We start from the raw sequence: 18,485 nt of genomic DNA on the forward strand, positions 1-18,485 counted from the left end.
AACAGTGAAAATCTCTCCAAGAAATGACATTTGAGCAGACACATGAGTGAAGCCATGTGGATATCTGAGGGAAGAGCTTTCCACACTTGAAAACAGCTGAAAAGAGAACAAATGCATTTTATCCAGTACCTAGGCCTCATTTTCAATCAACTGAAACAAAATAAAGACTCTTTGTAGTGCAGTGCCTGAAAGTTGAACAGAAATCTACTCCACATGAAAGGCAAACCTTTAGTTAATCTGTTTTTGTTGTTATTGAAATCTTAAGTACCTCCTTTATCGCAGATGGCTCAAAACCTGCAGGGAAAGAGATGCTTTAGAAACACAATTCCAAATGAAAAACAAAAGAACCCAGCAATGATAATGGCCTCACAAGAAATAACTTCAAATTGTGAGTGCGCTGCTTGATGAGATTAAACAGTTGGAGGCAAATGATGCAAGCCCCAAAAAGGAAAATATTCCTATGAATCATTTCACAAATCCCGTGCTGGAGCACATCAAACTCAGCGATTTTCTGTTTGGGGAACAGTCATCCACTTACTCAAGAAACATAATAGAACATCCAATTATTGTGTTTCATGGCTTGAAAGATTACTTGAACCCAGATTTAGTTTATAGAGCTTTCATCTTGCCCCAGGTTGGCACATATTTATTAATTATTTTTATTTTATTTACTGTTATTTTATTTTTCAATTTAATTTTTGCGTTTGCTTCCAGTCCATTCACCTTTCCCCCGTAGGCCCTGTTCTCAGGTTCTTGGTCCATTTTATTTATGTGTATAAATTCATTCACATAATCAAGATGTGACATTGCTATGTGTATGTATTTAATGTACATAAGTGATATGTTGCTACATATCTGACTCTGCTTCTTTGAGATCTATTCATGTTGATTAATGTAGAGCTAGTCTTCTTTTTGATGGTAGCCTTATATTCCATCACTGACACAGGTTTTATTTAGTTATCCCTTACCAGGGCTTCCCTGGTGGCTCAGAAGGCAAAGAATCTGCCTGCAATGCAAGAGACCTGGGTTCGGTCTCTGGGTCAAGAAGATCCCCTGGAGAAGGGAATGGCTACCCATTCCAGTGTTCCTTCCTGGACAATTCCATGAACACAGGAGCCTGGCAGGCTACAGTCCATGAAGTTGCCAAGAGTTGGACACAACTGAGTGACTAAAACATATTTGGGAGTTTGAGATTAACACATAGATACTGCCGTATTTAAAATAGATAACCATCAAGGACCTACTGCATAGGCAGGTTTTAACAGAGATTTAACAGAGAACTCTGCTAAAATTCTGCAATAACCTAAATGGGAAAGAATTTGAAAAAGAAGAGATACATATATATGTATAACTGAATCACTTTGCTGTACACTTGAAACTACCACAACTTTGTTATTTAACGATACAGCAACATAATACAACATTTTTAAAAGATAAAAAAGAACATTTAGGCTATTTCTAATCCTGTTAGTATAAACTAGTGCTGCAATAAACATCCTTGAGTATTTATATCTCTTAATGTACTTAATCAAGAATTTCTCTGGCGTTTATTCTCAAGACAGGATTTTCAGTGTACAGTGATATGCGTTATGTCCATATTACTAAATTTCTCTCCTAAAGACTGTGCCAATTTTCACTCCCTGAACAGTGCATAAAAGCTGCATTTTCCCCACTTCTTTGGTGCTTTGATATTATCCCATATTTTTTCTTTGGCTGTAAAATGGTATCCATTTCTTTATTTTGGCTTTCTTTGATCATCAATAAGGTTAAACATCTGTATCTGTTTATTAGCCATTCTAGTCTCTGGTTTCCTCTTCTGTGAATTGCTTGCCCATACTTTCTTCTTTTCACATTTTTAATATAAAATTCTCCTCCTTTTTTTTTTCTATGTTGTACATTTAGGATATTAAAGTCAATCATATATGTTGAAAACATATTCTCCCAGTCTGTCAATTGCCAGTTAACTCTGTCTCTGGTGCTCAGTTTTCCTTCCTTAATTCAAACAAACAAACTCTGACTTTAATTGGACACCAGGCCTCCTGGCATAAAGACTACATTTTCCAGCATACCTTGATGTAAGAGAAGGTATTATGGGAAACGTGCAGAAAATATTATTAAAGAAGAAGAGCTCCATTCTTTCCTTTTCTCCTTCTCACCAGTTGGAGTACTGGATCATGAGTTGGGAGCCACGTGCTAAGGATGGAAAAACTGTGATGGGAGGACAAGATCCATGATGCCAGCCCTGGACTGCTTACATATCTCAGAGCTAACCTAAATCTAACTGATACAAGCAAAGCCTCCTTAGTCAAATCCATCTGTTTCCTCCTTCAAGATGTCTTGCTGATTTCAAAGTCACAGTGATATTTGCCTATACTTTTCTTCTAACAGTTTTTGTAGCTTTGCTTTTTCATATGGTTCTTAATCCATCTGGAAATATTCTGATTTGTTTCAGGAGGTTACCTTCATTTTCTTTACATTATGAGCCAATTCTCCCACCACCACTTATTAAACAGTAATTCTTTCTTTCCTCACTGAGTTGTGATACCATCTCCACTGAATATCAGGTTCTCAGCCCTACATTGAACAATAGTATTGGGGAGTATACGTGGCATACATGAGGTATACAGAAGTATATGTGTGGTTTCCGTGTTAAGTGGATATCTATGGATTTTTTGGTTTTTTGCTTTTTTTTTTTATTAAATATAGTGTTTGCTGGCTCAGTGGTAAAGAATTCTCCTTCCAATGTAGGATATGTGGATTCGATCCCTGGGTTGGGAAGATCCCCTGGAGAAGGAAATGGCAACCCACGTCAGTATTCTTGCCTGGGAAATCCCATGGACAGAGGAGCCTGGTTGGCTAAGTCCATGGGGTTGCAAAGAGTCACACAGAACTTAGCAACAGAACAACATCTTTAACATTAGATCTTAGTTTCTCTTGTCATATCATCTTTATCCCATGGATTATTTAGATATATGATTTTTAATTTTCAGACACATGCCCATTTTCCCTTTGTTAGTGATTTCTGTTTCTATCACATTTGATTTAGATAATTGTTTGATATGATGTCACTTCTTAAAATTTATTAATCATTCCTTTATAGCTTAATATATGATCCATTTTTACACATTTCATGTGATTTTGAGAATAATTTGTATTCTGGCTGTGTGGGTATATATAAAAACTTAAACTCATAATTGTTCAAAAATTCTTTGAACTTTTTAAAAAGTTTTCTCTGCTTTCCTTATCAGTTTCTGAGAAGTATATGTTAAAGTCACCAGCTACTGTTGGAAATTCACCTACTTTGCCTTGTAAGTCTATAAGTTAAAAATATTTCTAAGTTATATTATTAGGAGCATATATGGTTATACTTGTTATGTTTCTTCAGTATAAAACATTTGTGGCCCCTTTTAGTCTGTATGGATGTTTTGTTGGTCTAGCTTTCTTCTAACGTGTATTTGCTTGGTATGTGCTTTTCATCACCTGGTTTTTAATTTGCTGAGTAAGGAATATGTTTACATGAAATGATGTTTAAGGGTAATCAGTGGATAGTTTTGCTCGTACCCACTTTCCACCCACCATATGCCAGTCATCAACTTGTAGTCTCTCAGCTCTAAATTCACTCTTCTTTGTGTTGCTTTGTGATACTAGACCTAGACTCTGTAAACATTTCTCCTTGGGCCGATGGTATCATGCTTCACCTTGTCAAGCAGAGAGGGCTGAGGGAAACCGCAAGAGGAAAGGGCTTATCTTCTGATTCTGATGCTTTTCTTTCTGCCTTTTATAGTGTGGCTGCCAGCAGATGGCTTCCTTGCTAGCCAGGGGCTTCTCTGTCAGAGGTGTGCAGGAAACAGCGGTGCACATGCTCCAGCATCCCGTGGCCTATCGCAGTACCTTCTCCAGTGGAATGCGAATCTCAGCTTCGTGGTGAGGGGCTCGTTCGAGTTTGTTCTTCCTTGAATACACTCCTCAGCCTTAGAGGCGGCAGCTTACTCTCTCCATCGGTGTCCGATGGGGCAGCCACTGTCCAAATGTGGGAACTTAGATTCAAGTATAAGCAAAATGAAATCAATTCTAAAATCCAGTTCTTCAGCCTCACTAGCTACATTTCAAGTGCTTCACGGCTGCACGTGGCTGGTTGACTATTGCACTGGACAGTGCAGATATAGAACACGTCCATCACTGCAGGATGTTCTACTGGTTGGTGATGTTTTAGCAGACTCTCTATTTCTCTCAGGAGTTAGTTTCCTTTATTAGCTAATAATCCTTTACGTTGTTCAGATTAATTTTATACTAGTCACACTGCTGTGCTGTGCTTAGTCACTCAGTTGTCGGAGCGACTCTTTGCAACCCCGTGGACTGTAGCCCGCCAGGCTCCTCTGTCCATGGGGATTTCCAGGGAAGAATACTGGAGTGGGTTGTCATGCCTTCCTCCAGGGGATCTTCCCAACCCAGGGACTGAACCCGGGTCTCCCAGATTGCAGGCCGATTTTTCACCATCTGAGCCACCAAGAAAGCCCAAGAATACTGGGGTGGTAGCCTATCCCTTCTCCAGGGGATCTTCCTGACCTAGGAATTAAACCGGTATCTCATGCATTGCCAGCAGATTCATACTTATACTAGCTGAGCTACCAGGGGAAGTCCACTAGTTGCATTACTAACTAATGATTCTTTTTATTATTTCCTGCTCTGATTTCCCTGGTTTCTGTCTGCTGGTTGGCCCATGAATGATACACATTCTATTTTTCATATGTAACTTTCCAATATTTTATATATGTAAATGCAAATATGAGCAAATATAAATATATATTCCCTTTTTAAGCTTTTTATTTTGTATTGGGTTATAGCCAATTATGGATTTCCCTGGTAGCTCAGAGGGTAAAGAATCCGCCTGCAACGCAGGAGACCTGGTTTTGGCCCCTGTGGTGGGAAGATCCCCTGGAGAAGGGAATGGCTACCCACTCCAGTATTCTTGCCTGGAGAACTCCACGGACAGAGGAGCCCGGCGGGGTCGCAAAGAGTCAGACACGACTGAGCAACTAATACATACACATAGCCAATTAACATTGTGGTAGTCTCAGGTGAACAGCAAAGGGATTCAGCCGCACATATACATATATCCTTTCTTCTCCAAACTCCCCTCCCATCCAGGGTGTTATATAACGTTGAGCAGAGTTCCATGTGCTATACAGTAGGTCCTTGTTGGTTATCCATTTGAAATATAGCAGTGTGTACCTGTCCATCCCAAACTCCCTAAGTAATCCTTCCCCTCATCCTTCCCCCAACCCGGCAACCATAAGTCCATTCTCTAAGACTGAGTCTTTTTCTTGTTTGTAAGTTCATCTGTATTAACAAATATATATTCCTATCTCTAGCCACTCCAACACATACACTTATTTACACAAAGATAGCAAACTATGTATATGGAGCAGAAGTCTGACAAACGACTGCCAGCAGGCCAAATCTAGCTAAATCTGTCCACACCCATATGTATTATCTGATTGTTTCCAGGCTACAAATGGCAAGTTGAAAGTCAAGCAGCTGCAAGAGAGATTGCCTGGCTCGCAAAGTCAAAAATATTTATTGTCTGGTCCTTCACTAAAAAAAAAGTTTGTTGCTCTCTGTTCTTCGTCTTGCTTTTTAAATTTAGTAATATATATAGGAGTTCTTTCTCTGTGAGAATGTTAGTGCTTCCTCACTGTTTTTGAAGCTGTATACTATTCCACTGAGTGGACACATCGCAACATACTTAAGTTTGTTCCTTTGGTTTAAATCCCATCTTTTTTCCTATTTCAAGGGTTATTTCAGTGAATAAATTTGTATATACATCATTTTGTACATCTGTAGGTACACAGACAAAATAAGTACCTGGAAGTGAAATTATTGATCAAAGGGAAAATGCATTTTTAAAGTTTGATAAAATCTGTTGGTCTTGGGACTTCCTGGGACTTGCCCAGGGATTGAGAGTCCACCTGCCAATGCAGCGGACATGGGTTTGATCCCTGGTCCGGGAAGCTTCCACATTAGCTACAAAGTAACTAAGCCCGTGTGCTAGAGCCCACCTGCCACAGCTACTGAAACTTGCATGCCCTCAAGGGCTGTGATCCACAGCAGGAGAAGCCGCTGCAATGAGAAGCCTGCTCACGGCAACTAGAGAGCAGCCCCACTGGCCACAGCTAGAGAAAGCCCGAGCAGCAGAGACGGCCCAGTACAGCCCAGATACGTAAATAAATAAAAATTCTTAGTCTACACAGGAATGGTACTAATCTACATTCCAATCAGTGAGGGAGTGCTTGTTTCCCATTTCACTGTCAAATTTCCAGAATTTTTTGAAATTTGATAGGTTTAAAGAAAAAGATATTTCAGAGTAGTTTTAATCTGCATTGCTCATATCACGAATGGGTTGAGCACATTTTTGTGTTTATAGGCCATCTTCATGTTTTTCATGTGTGTGAACTGCCTCTTGGTGTCTTTTTTTTTTTTCCCTTTGATTTTCAGAAGACTTTCAGTCTTGTTCTTATTAATTTCTAGAAGCTCTTCATGTGTTAGGGAAATTAGATCTTTGTCTATACTATGTGTGGCAAATAAATCCTCCCAGGTTGCCATTTTTGTTTAAACTTTATTTATGAGCCTTTTAAAAACTCTGGCTAAATTGATCAATCTTTTCTTTTTTCAGTTTTTAGATTTTGAATCAATTAGATAGTCCTTCAGTGCCTCAAGGTTATAAGGAAATTTGCTCATTTCCCCCCCTAGTACTTTAATGTCTACAATTTCATAGCTTTAGTTCTTTGATCTATTTTTAGTTTATCCCAGCATAACATGTGAGGTATAGATAAAACTCTTTTTTCAAATGATTATCCAGTTATCCTCAAACCATTAATTATAAAGTTTAACTTTACTCTTATACCTTTAGAATATATTAAACTTCTATATGAATTTTGATCTAATCTTGGACTTCCTATTTCATTCCATCGGTTTGTCTGTTTACGTGTTAATTATTCACTGTTTTAATTGTTGAGGCTTTAGAATGCAGTTTAATATGATAGGTCTGGTTCTTCATATCCTTTGTTGTTAATTTTTTCCATAAGAAATTTAAAATCACCTTGTCCAGTTGCTGAAAAAAAATATGTTGTTGTGTGTGCTGAGAATTAACATTTTTATATTTAGTCTTCTTGATATTTTAAAATGATGTATCTTTCCTCTCAAGTTTTCTGTTGTATTCTCCACCACTATTTGAAACTTATACTTAAAATTAATTGATCATTTATTTTTTGTTACTATTGTATATATGGTCTTTTCTTCTATTATCTCCTCTAAGTGGTTTCTGGATAAAATTTATTCATCAGTATATCAGTCAGAGTTCTTCAGAGAAACAGAATCAAAAGGATACATATAGACATGAAAGAGTTTTATTTTGGGAATTCAGTTCAGTTCAGCTCAGTCGCTCAGTCATGTCTGACTTTGCGACCCCATGGACTGCAGCATGCCAGGCTTCCTGTCCATCACCATCTCCCGGGCCTTGCTCAAACTCATGTCCATCGAGTCAGTGATGTCATCCAACCATCTCATCCTCTGTCGTCCTATTCTCCTCCTGCCTTCAATCCTTCCCAGCATCAGGGTCTTTTCTAATGAGTCAGCTTTCACGTAGCTCAACTGGAATTCCATCACCTCCAGTAGCTTTGTTTGTAGCAATGCTTCCTAAGGCCCGCTTGACTTCACATTCCAGGATGTCCGTCTCTAGATGAATGATCACACCATCGTGGTTATCTGGGTCATGAAGATCTTTCTTGTATAGTTCTTCTGCGCATTCTTGCCACTTTTTCTTAATATCTTCTGCTTATGTTAGGTCCATACCATTTCTGTCCTTTATTGTGTCCATCTTTACAAGAAATTTCCCTTGGCATCTCAAATTATCCTGAAGAGATCTCTAGTCTTTCCCATTCTGTTGCTTCCCTCTATCTCCTTGCACTGATCACTGAGGAGGGCTTCCTTGGCTCTCCTCGCTGTCCTTTGGAGCTCTGCGTTCAGATGGCGTATCTTTCCTTTGCTCCTCTGCCTTTTGCTTCTCTTCTTTCCTCAGCTGTTGTAAGGCCTCCTCAGGCAACCATTTTGTCTTTTTGCATTTCTTTTCTTGGGGAAGGTCTTGATCACTGCCTCCTGTACAGTGTCACAAACCTCCATCCACAGTTCTTCAGGCACTCTATCAGATCTAATCGCTTGAATCTATTTGTCACTTCCACTGTAAAATCTTAAGGGATTGGATTTAAGTCATACCTGAGTGGTCTAGTGGTTTTCCCTACTTTCTTCAATTTAACTCTGAATTTGGCAATGAGTTCATGACCTGAGCCACAGTCAGCTCCTGGTCTTGTTTTTGCTAACTGTATAGAGCTTCTCCATCTTTGGCTGCAAAGAATATAATCAATCTGATTTCGGTGCTGGCCATCTGGGGATGTCTTCGCTTCTGTTGTTGAAATAGGGTATTTGCTATGACCAGTGCGTTCTCTTGACAAAACTCTATTAGCCTTTGCCCTGCTTCATTCTGCACTCCAAGGCCAAATTTGCCTGTTACTCCAAGTATCTCTTAACTTTCTACTTTTGCATTCCAGTCCCCTATAATGAAAAGGACATCTTTTTTGGGTATTAGTTCTGAAAGGTCTTGTAGGTCTTCATAGAACTGTTCAACTTCGGCTTCTTCAGCATTACTGGTTGGGGCGTAGGCTTGGAATACTGTAATATTGAATGGTTTGCCTTGGAAACGAACAGAGATCATTCTGTCGTTTTTGAGATTGCATCCAAGTACTGCATTTAGGATTCTTCTGTTGACCATGATGGTTACTGCATTTCTTCTAAGGGATTCCTGCCCACAGTAGTAGATATAATGGTCATCTGAGAGTAAACCTTTAATCCAATTTTCAGTTTATGGGCGGGGCTGTGTTCCCTCCCTGTTGTTTGACCTGATGCCAAACTATGGTGAAGTTAATGAAGATAATAGCGACCTTCTTCAAAAGGTCCTGTGCTCACACTGCTGTACTCAGTGCTCCAGACCCTGCAGCAGGCCACCGCCAACCCACACCTCTGCTGGAGACTCCTGGACAGTCACGGGCAAGTCTGGGTCAGTCTCTTGTGGGATCACTGCCCCTTTCTCCTGGGTCCTGGTGCACACAAGGTTTTCTTTGTGCCCTCCAAGAGTCTGTTTCCCCAGTCCTGTGTAAGGTCTGTAATCAAATCCCACTGGCCTCCAAAGTCAAATTCCCTGGGGATTCTCAATCCCTTTGCCAGATGCCTAGGTTGGGAAATCTGTTGTGGGTCGCAGAGCTTTCTTACCAGTGCGAGAATTTATTTGGTGTAACTGTCCTATAGTTTGTGGAAACAGTGAGAGATTTTATTTTGGGGGGCTCCAAAATCACTGCAGATGGTGACTGCAGCCATGAAATTAAAAGACACTTGCTCCTTGGAAGAAAAGTTATGACCAACCTAGATAGCATATTAAAAAGCAGAGACGTCACTTTGCTGACAAAGGTCCATCTAGTCAAAGCTATGGTTTTTCCAGTAGTCATGTATGGATGTGAGAGTTGGACTATAAAGAAAGCTGAGTGCTTAAGAATTGATGCTTTTGAACTGTGGTGTTGGAGAAGACCCTTGAGATTCTTTTGACCTGAAGGAGATCCAACCAGTCAATCCTAAATGAAATCAATCCTGAATATTCATTAGAAGGACTGATCCTGAAGCTGAAGCTCCAATACTCTGGCCACCTGATGTGAACAACTGACTCACTGGAAAAGACCCTGATGCTGGGAAAGATTGAGGGCAGGAGGAGAAGGGGATGACAGAGGATAAGATGGTTGGATGGCACCACCAACTCCATGGACATGAATTTGAGCAAGCTTCGGGAGTTGGTGATGGACAGGGAAGTCTGGCACGCTGCAGTCCATGGGGTTGCAGAGAGTCGGACACAACCGAGCAACTGAACTGGACTGAACTGATATCTATAACCATGAATCCAGCTATGAAAAAGAGAAAAGCACTAATAAATGCAACAACACAGATGAAAATCAACTAATTACACTGAATGAAAGAAGCCAGGAATAAAATACCATCTATTACATAATTTCAATATATGAAATTCAAGAACAGTCCAAAGTCATCTATACTGACAGAAAGTAGATCAGTGTTGCTTGGGGACTGGGAGGGGGAAAGGGGAGTTGAACTGTAAAGGGCAAAAGAGAACTTTTTCAGGTGATAAACATATTCTAGAACCTCTGGTTTCTAGTCTACCATGTAAGAAACTTAGAGGTTACCACTCCATTCTAACATGAAGTAAAAACCTGAACAAACTGAAGGATCAATACCTCTTCTTAGATTCATCAGGGAAGTGAGGTCACAGAGCAACAGAAACCTCCATGGGAACCAGTACCAGAATAGGAAAACTAAATTGAAATTGATGGATTTCTTGTGGATAACCTGAAAGTTAAAAACTACAGAGGGACCCAGTAATGGATGGGGGTGGAGGGGGGTGGGGTGAAGGGGGAAGCAACACACTTTTTTGAGTTTTAGCTCCTGGAATTCTCACAATGAGTATCACAGAGAAATCCCCTAGTCCTTCTGGCATCAGGAGGAGGAAAGGAACCATTTTGGAGTACACCAGAGCATTTTATTTTGTTTTTTTAAGAATAAGGTTTTTCCTCATAGGAAACCACTGAACCAGAGTCTAACCTGCAGGGTTCTATCACAGTCTAACAGACATGGGTGAAGGTAAATACACAACTCTAGCTCACTCTTCCCAATCCCACATAAGGGGGTTTGGGGATGAGAAGCACTGGTGAAGTTCATAGTCCAAAGATACAGGCTTGCCAAAAATCTGAGATCTAGTCATAGGTCTACAAAACACTTTCCCTCCCCCTATGCCCTACCAACCCCATCACTAAAGGTCTATTCCCAGCAATTCCTTTTACCTAGTACATCATGTCCACCTTTCAACAAAAAGATTACAAGGCATAACAAAAGACAAAAACCACAATTTTAAGAGAGAAGCAAGCACCAAGAGTTAGAGGGACTTCCCTGGTGGCCCAGTGGTTAAGACTCCACGCTTCTGCTGCAGGTCACATGGGTTTGATCCCTGGTCAGGGAACAAAGATCTTGCACACCATTTGGTGCAGCCAAAAAATAAAACTGAAAAAACAAAAACAACAGTTACATATGCCAGAGACATTGGAATTATCAGACTGAGACTTTAAACCACCATGACTAATATGCTAAGGGCTCAATGAATAAAGTAGGCAGCATACAAGAACAGATCGGCAATGCAAATAGAGATGGAAATAATAAGAAAGAAAGCCCCAAATGCTAGAGATCAAAAACAATGTAACGGAAATGAAGAATGCCTTTGACTCGAGCATATTAGTTGCATGGACACGGCTGAGGAAATAAATTCTGATCTTTTAGAGGCTGTTGTTGTTTTCATTGTTCAGTCACTCAGCTATGTCCAACTCTTTGCAACCCCATGGACTGTAGCCCACCAGGTTTCCCCGTCCCTCACTATCTCCTGGAATTCGCTCAGACTCATGTCCACTGAGTTGAGGACGCCATCCAACCATCTATCCTCTTGTTGCCCCCTTCTCCTCTTGCTCTCAAGCTTTCCCAGCATCAGGGTCTTTTCCAATGAGCAGGTTCTTTGCGTCAGGTGGCCAAAGTATTGCCAGATTTAACAAATAAAAACACAGGATCCCTGTTCAATTTGAATTTCAGGTAAACAAAACTATGCATAGGATATGTTGCTGTTTTTCAGCCACCAAGTCATGTCCTACTCTTTAAGACCCCATAGACAGCAGCACGCCAGGATTCCCTGTCCTTCACCATCTCCCAGAGTTTGTCCAAGTCCGTGTCCATTGCGGCAGTGATGCCCTCCTCTACTGCCATCTTCTGTCTTCAGTCTTTCCCAGCACCAGGGTCTTTTCCAATGATTTGGCTGTTTGCATCAGGTGGCCAAAGTAGTGGAGCTTCAGCTTCAGCATTAGTCCTTCCAAGGGGTATTCAGGGTTGATTTCCCTTAGGACTGACTGGTTTGATCTCAATAGAAACTTCCAGAACTGAAAAACAGAAAAAAAATCCCTAGAATATATAAGATCTGTGGGACAACTGCAAAAGGAGTAACAGATACGTAATGGAAATACCAGAAGAAGAAGCAGAAAAAGTTGTTATTTTTTTCAAAGCAACATTTGAAGCTATAATGAGAAATTTTCCTCCAATTAATGACAGGTACCAAACTGCAGATCCCAAAATCTAAAAGAATGCCAGCTTGATAAATATGAAAAAAATAACCCACAATCCATATTGTATTCAAACTTCAGAAAATTAAATATAAAGAAAATATTTTTGAAAGAAGTGAGAGAAAGAAACCTACCTTACTTACAGAGGAGCAAAGATAAGAATTTCATCATACTTCTCCTCAGAAACCATGCTAGCAAAAAGAGAATGGATGAAATCTTTAAAGTGTTAATAGGAGAAACCCACAAAGCTAGAAGTATGCACCCTGCAAAATTATCCCTTGTAAGTGAAAAAGAAATAGATTTCTCAGACAAGCAAAAATTTAACGAATTGGTTGCCAGTAGAACTGCCTTGCAAGAAATGCCAAAAGTTCTTTAGAGAAGAGGAAAAATATATAGATCAGAAAACTGTATCTTTTGTGTCCAGAAAGAATATAAAAGAAGAAATTAGTGTGGGTAAAATAAAATTTTTATTTTTCTTATTCATATTGAGTTAACAGATAACTGTTCAAAATGATAATATCAAATGATGTACTTGATTTTATAAATATATAACATACAAGGATATATTTATGTATGCTTATATTTCAAGGAAATGAATGATAACAATGATACAAGGAATAGGAAGGAGGAATTAAGATTATTTTGTTCTTATATTGACTGTTCTAATAATGTATTCACTACTTGTGAAGTGTTATAGTGTTATTTGAAAACAAACTTGAATTAGTTATAAACATATTTTGCAAATCTAAGGCAACTATTAATGAAAGTAAAATAAGAAATATAATGGATATGCTAAAAAAGAAAAGAAAATGGAAAAATACAAAATGCTTGATTAAAACAAAAGAGTAAAAAGGTGTAGAAGACAAAATTAGGACCAAAGAAAAAGGACAACAAATAGAAAATAGTGACAAATGTGAAAGCTATTAATCCCATTACATAATAATAACTTTGAATATCAATAGACTGTAGTAGTGTAGTGAAGCCGCTCAGTCATGTCCTGACTCTTTGCAACCCTGTGGACTATAGCCTACCAGGCTCCTTTGTCCATGGGGTTTTCCAGGCAAGAGTACTGGAGTGGGTTGCCATTTCCTTCTCCAGGGGATCTTCCCAACCCAGGGATCGAACCCAGGTCTCCTGCAATGTAGGCAGCCACTTTTACCATCTGAGACACCATGGAAGTCACACAATACACCAATTAAAAGAGATCATAACAAAATACAAAAATCAGTATGCTTCTAAACACTAACAAGAAACTTTTTAAAAAGGTAATTAAGAAAACAATGTTATTTACAATGGCATCAAAAAAATAAAATGCTTAGGAATAACTTTAACCAAGAAGATGAAAGACTTGTACACTGAAAATTATAAAACACTGATGAAAGAAAGCAGACACAAATAAATGGAAACACATCTTGTGTACATGGATTGGAAGAATTCGTATTTTTAAAGATAATGTACAGGTTCAATGCAACCTTTTTCAAATTTTCAATGGCATTTTTTTTTAGGAATAGAGAAACAATCCTAAAATTCATATTGAACCACAAAAGTCCTCAAAGACCCAAAGCAATTTTGAGCAAGAGGAACAAAACTGGAGGCCTTATACTTCTTGATTTCAAAATATCAGTATATTACAAAGCTACAGTAATCAAGCAGTATGGTAGTGGCATTAAGAAAGACATATAGACAAATTAAACAGAATTGAGAGTCCAGAAATGATAATCTTTTCTAATAAGTGATGTTGGACAAACTGGATATTCACATGCAAAAGAATGAAACCGAATCCTGTCTTATACCATATACAAAATCCAACTAAAAATGAATTTAAGACTTAAATACAGGACCCAAAACTATCTCCTAGAAAAAAAGAAAAACATAGGAAAAACTTTTTCTTGAAATTTATCTTAGTGATGATTTCTTGGATATGATACCAAAAGCACAGACAACAAAAGTGAAAGCACACATATGGGATTATACCAAACTAAAAAGCTCTGAAGAGCACAAGAAAAATTAACAGTGAAAGACAACCAATTCTGCAGAATGGGAGAAAACATTTGCAAACCATATATCTAATAAACGGTTAATAACTGAGCTATCAGGGAAGCCCATACAACTCAATAGCAAAATAATAATAACAACTGCTGCTGCTGCTGCTGCTAAGTCACTTCAGTCGTGTCCGACTCTGTGCGACCCCATAGACGGAAGCCCACCAGGCTCCCCCGTCCCTGGGATTCTCCAGGCAAGAACACTGGAGTGGGTTGCCATTTCCTTCTCCAATGCATGAAAGTGAAAAGTGAAAGTGAAGGCGCTCAGTCGTGTCCGACTCTTCGCGACCCCATGGACTGCAGCCTACAGGCTCCTCTGTCCATGGGATTTTCCAGGCAAGAGTACTGGAGTGGGGTGCCATTGCCTTCTCTGAATAATAACAACTACCTGATGTTAAAATAAGATGCAAGGATTTTGTCAAAGAAAGAGATAAATCGATCTTTATTTACATGTGACATGATTGTCTGTTGAGAAACTCTGAAAGAATAGACCAATAAAAACTTCCTAGAACTAATAATTATATTAAAGTTGCAGGATACAAAGTTAACATTAACATGTCAATACTTTACAACATGCCATCAATGACAAGTAAATTTTGAAATTAAAAATACAATACTACTTATCTTAACACCCCACAAGATTAAATACTTAAGTATAGAATAAACAGAATATGTTTGAGATCTTTATGAAGAAAGCTACAAGATTCTGGTAAAACATAAAACTAAATAAATGGAGGACTATGGGGCTTCCTGGGTGGCTCAGATGGTAAAGAATCTGCCTGCAATGCAGGAGACCCAGGTTTGATCCCTGGGTTGTGAAGATACCCTAGAGAAGGGAATGGCAATCCACTCCAGTATTCTTGCCTGGAGAATTCCATGGACAGAGGAACCTGGTGGGCTACAGTCCACAGGGTGGCAAAGAGTAGGACACGACTGAGCAAATAACACTTTCACTGTCATCCCATGTTCATGGATATGAAGATCGAATACTTTCAAGATACCAGTTCTTTCAAACTTGATCTATATACTCTATGCAATCTCAAGGAAAATCTCAGTAAATAATTTTGTGGATTTTGACAAACTGATTCTAAAGTTTTTATGGAGAGACAAGAGACCCAACAGCCAACACAATATTGAAGGAGAAGGACAAAGTTGGAGGACTGACACTGCTGCTGCTGCTGCTGCTAAGTCACTTCAGTCGTGTTCGACTCTGTGTGATCCCATAGACGGAAGCCCACCAGGCTCCCCCGTCCCTGGGATTCTCCAGGCAAGAACACTGGAGTGGGTTGCCATTTCCTTCTCCAATGTGTGAAAGTGAAAAGTGAAAGTGAAGTCGCTCAGTCATATCCGACCCTTAGCGACCCCATGGACTGCAGCCTACCAGGCTCCTCCATCCATGGGATTTTCTAGGCAAGAGTACTGGAGTGGCTTGCCATTGCCTTCTCCGGGACTGACACTACCCAACTTCAATACTTACTATAAAGCTATGGAAATCAAGACTGTGGTATAAGCAAAAGAATAAATCAACAGAACAGAATACAGAGCCCAGAAATAAACCCGTATAAAGTCAACTGATATTTGACAAAAGTAGCAAAGGTAATACAATGGAGTAAAGATGGCTTCAACAAATGACACTGGAACAACTGGACATCCACATGCAAATAAATGAACTTAGACACAGACCTTACTCTTCACAAAATTAATTCAAAATGGATCACAGACAGAAATGTAAAATGCAAAGCTCCTAGACAATAACATAGGAGAAAATCTAGATAATCTTGGCTATCAGTTCAGTTCAGTCGCTCAGTCGTGTCCGACTCTCCGCGACCCCATGAATCGCAGCACGCCAGGCCTCCCTGTCCATCACCAACTCCCTGAGTACACTCAAACTCATGTCCACAGAGTCGGTGATGCCATCCAGCCATCTCATTCTCCGTCGTCCCCTTCTCCTCCCGCCCCCAACCTTTCCCAGCATCAGAGTCTTTTCCAGTGAGTCAACTCGTCGCATGAGGTGGCCAAAGTATTGCAGTTTCAGCTTTAGCATCAGTCCCTCCAATGAACATCCAGGATTGATCTCCTTTAGAATGGACTGGTTGGATCTCCTTGCAGTATAAGGGACTCTCAAGAGTCTTCTCCAACACCACAGTTCAAAAGCATCGATTCTTCGGCGATCAGCCTTCTTCACAGTCCAACTCTCACAACCATACATGACCACGGGAAAAACCATTGCCTTGACTAGACGGACCTTGGTTGGCAAAGTAATGTCTCTGCTTTTTAATATACTATCAAGGTTGGTCATAACTTTCCTTCCAAGGAGCAAGCGTCTTTTAATTTCATGGCTGCAATCAGCATCTGCAGTGATTTTGGAGCCCAAAAAAACTAAGTCTGACACTGTTTCCACTGTTTTTCCATCTATTTCCCATGAAGTGATGGGTCCAGATGCCATGATCTTTGTTTTCTGAATGTTGAGCTTCAAACCAACCTTTTCACTCTCCTCTTTCACTTTCATCAAGAGGCTTTTGAGTTCCTCTTCACTTTCTGCCATAAGGGTAGTGTCATCTGCATATCTGAGGTTATTGATATTTCTCCCAGCAATCTTGACTCCAGCTTGTGCTTCTTCCAGCCCAGCGTTCCTCATGATGTACTCTGCATATAAGTTAAATAAGCAAGGTGACAATATACAACCTTGACGTACACCTTTTCCTATTTGGAACCAGTCTGTTGTTCCATGTCCAGTTCTAACTGTTGCTTCCTGACCTGCATACAGGTTTCTCAAGAGGCAGGTCAGGTGGTCTGGGATTCCCATCTCTTTCAGAATGTTCCACAGTTTATTGTGATCCACACAGTCAAAGGCTTTGGCATAGTCAATGAAGCAGAAATAGATGTTTTTCTGAAACTCTCTTGCTTTCTCCATGATCCAGCGGATGTTGGCAATTTGATCTCTGGTGCCTCTGCCTTTTCTAAAACCTGCTTGAACATCTGGGAGTTCACGGTTTACATATTGCTGAAGCCTGGCTTGGAGAATTTTGAGCATGACTTTGCTAGCGTGTGAGATGAGGGCAATTGTCCGGTAGTTTGAGCATTCTTTGGCATTGCCTTTCTTTGGGATTGGAATGAAGACTGACCTCTTCCAGTCCTGTGGCCACTGCTGAGTTTTCCAAATCTGCTGGCATATTGAGTGCAGCACTTTCACAGCATCATCTTTCAAGACTTGTAATAGCTCAACTGGAATTCCATCACCTCCACTAGCTTTGTTAGTAGTGATGCTTTCTAAGGCCCACTTGACTTCACATTCCAAGATGTCTGGCTCTAGGTCAGTGATCACGTTATCGTGACTATCTTGGTCGTGAAGATCTTTTTTGTACAGTTCTTCTGTGTATTCTTGCCACCTCTTCTTAATATCTTCTGCTTCTGTTAGGTCCATACCATTTCTGTCCTTTATCGAGCCCATCTTTGCATGAAATGTTCCCTTGGAATCTCTAATTTTCTTGAAGAGGTCTCTTGTTTTTCCTATTCTGTTGTTTTCCTCTATTTCTTTGCATTGATCACTGAGGAAGTCTTTCTTATCTCTCCTTGCTATTCTTTGGAACTCTGCATTCAGATGCTTATATCTTTCCTTTTCTCCTTTGCTTTTCGCTTCTCTTCTTTTCACAGCTATTTGTAAGGCCTCCTCAGACAGCCATTTCACTCTTTTGCATTTCTTTTCCATGGGGATGGTCTTGTTCCCTGTCTCCTGTACAATGTCACGAACCTCCATCCAGAGTTCATCAGGCACTCTATCTATCAGATCTAGTCCCTTAAATCTATTTCTCACTTCCACTGTATAATCATAAGGGATTTGATTGAGGTCATATCTGAATGGTCTAGTGGTTTTCCCTACTTTCTTCAATTTCAGTCTGAACTTCACAATAAGGAGTTCATGATCTGAGCCACAGTCAGCTCCTGGTCTTGTTTTTGCTAACTGTATACAGCTTCTCCATCTTTGGCTACAAAGAATATAATCAATCTGATTTCGGTGTTGACCATCTGGTGATGTCCATGTGTAGAGTCTTCTCTTGTGTTGTTGGAAGAGGGTGTTTGCTATGACCAGTGAATTCTCTTGACAAAACTCTATTAGCCTTTGCCCTGCTTCATTCCGTGCTCCAAGGCCAAATTTTCCAGTTACTCCAGGTGTTTCTTG

The sequence above is a fragment of the Moschus berezovskii genome, chromosome 2 (genome assembly GCF_049115385.1).
Source record: "Moschus berezovskii isolate FMDL1 chromosome 2, NW_MosBer_1.0, whole genome shotgun sequence".
Taxonomy (NCBI): domain Eukaryota; kingdom Metazoa; phylum Chordata; class Mammalia; order Artiodactyla; family Moschidae; genus Moschus; species Moschus berezovskii.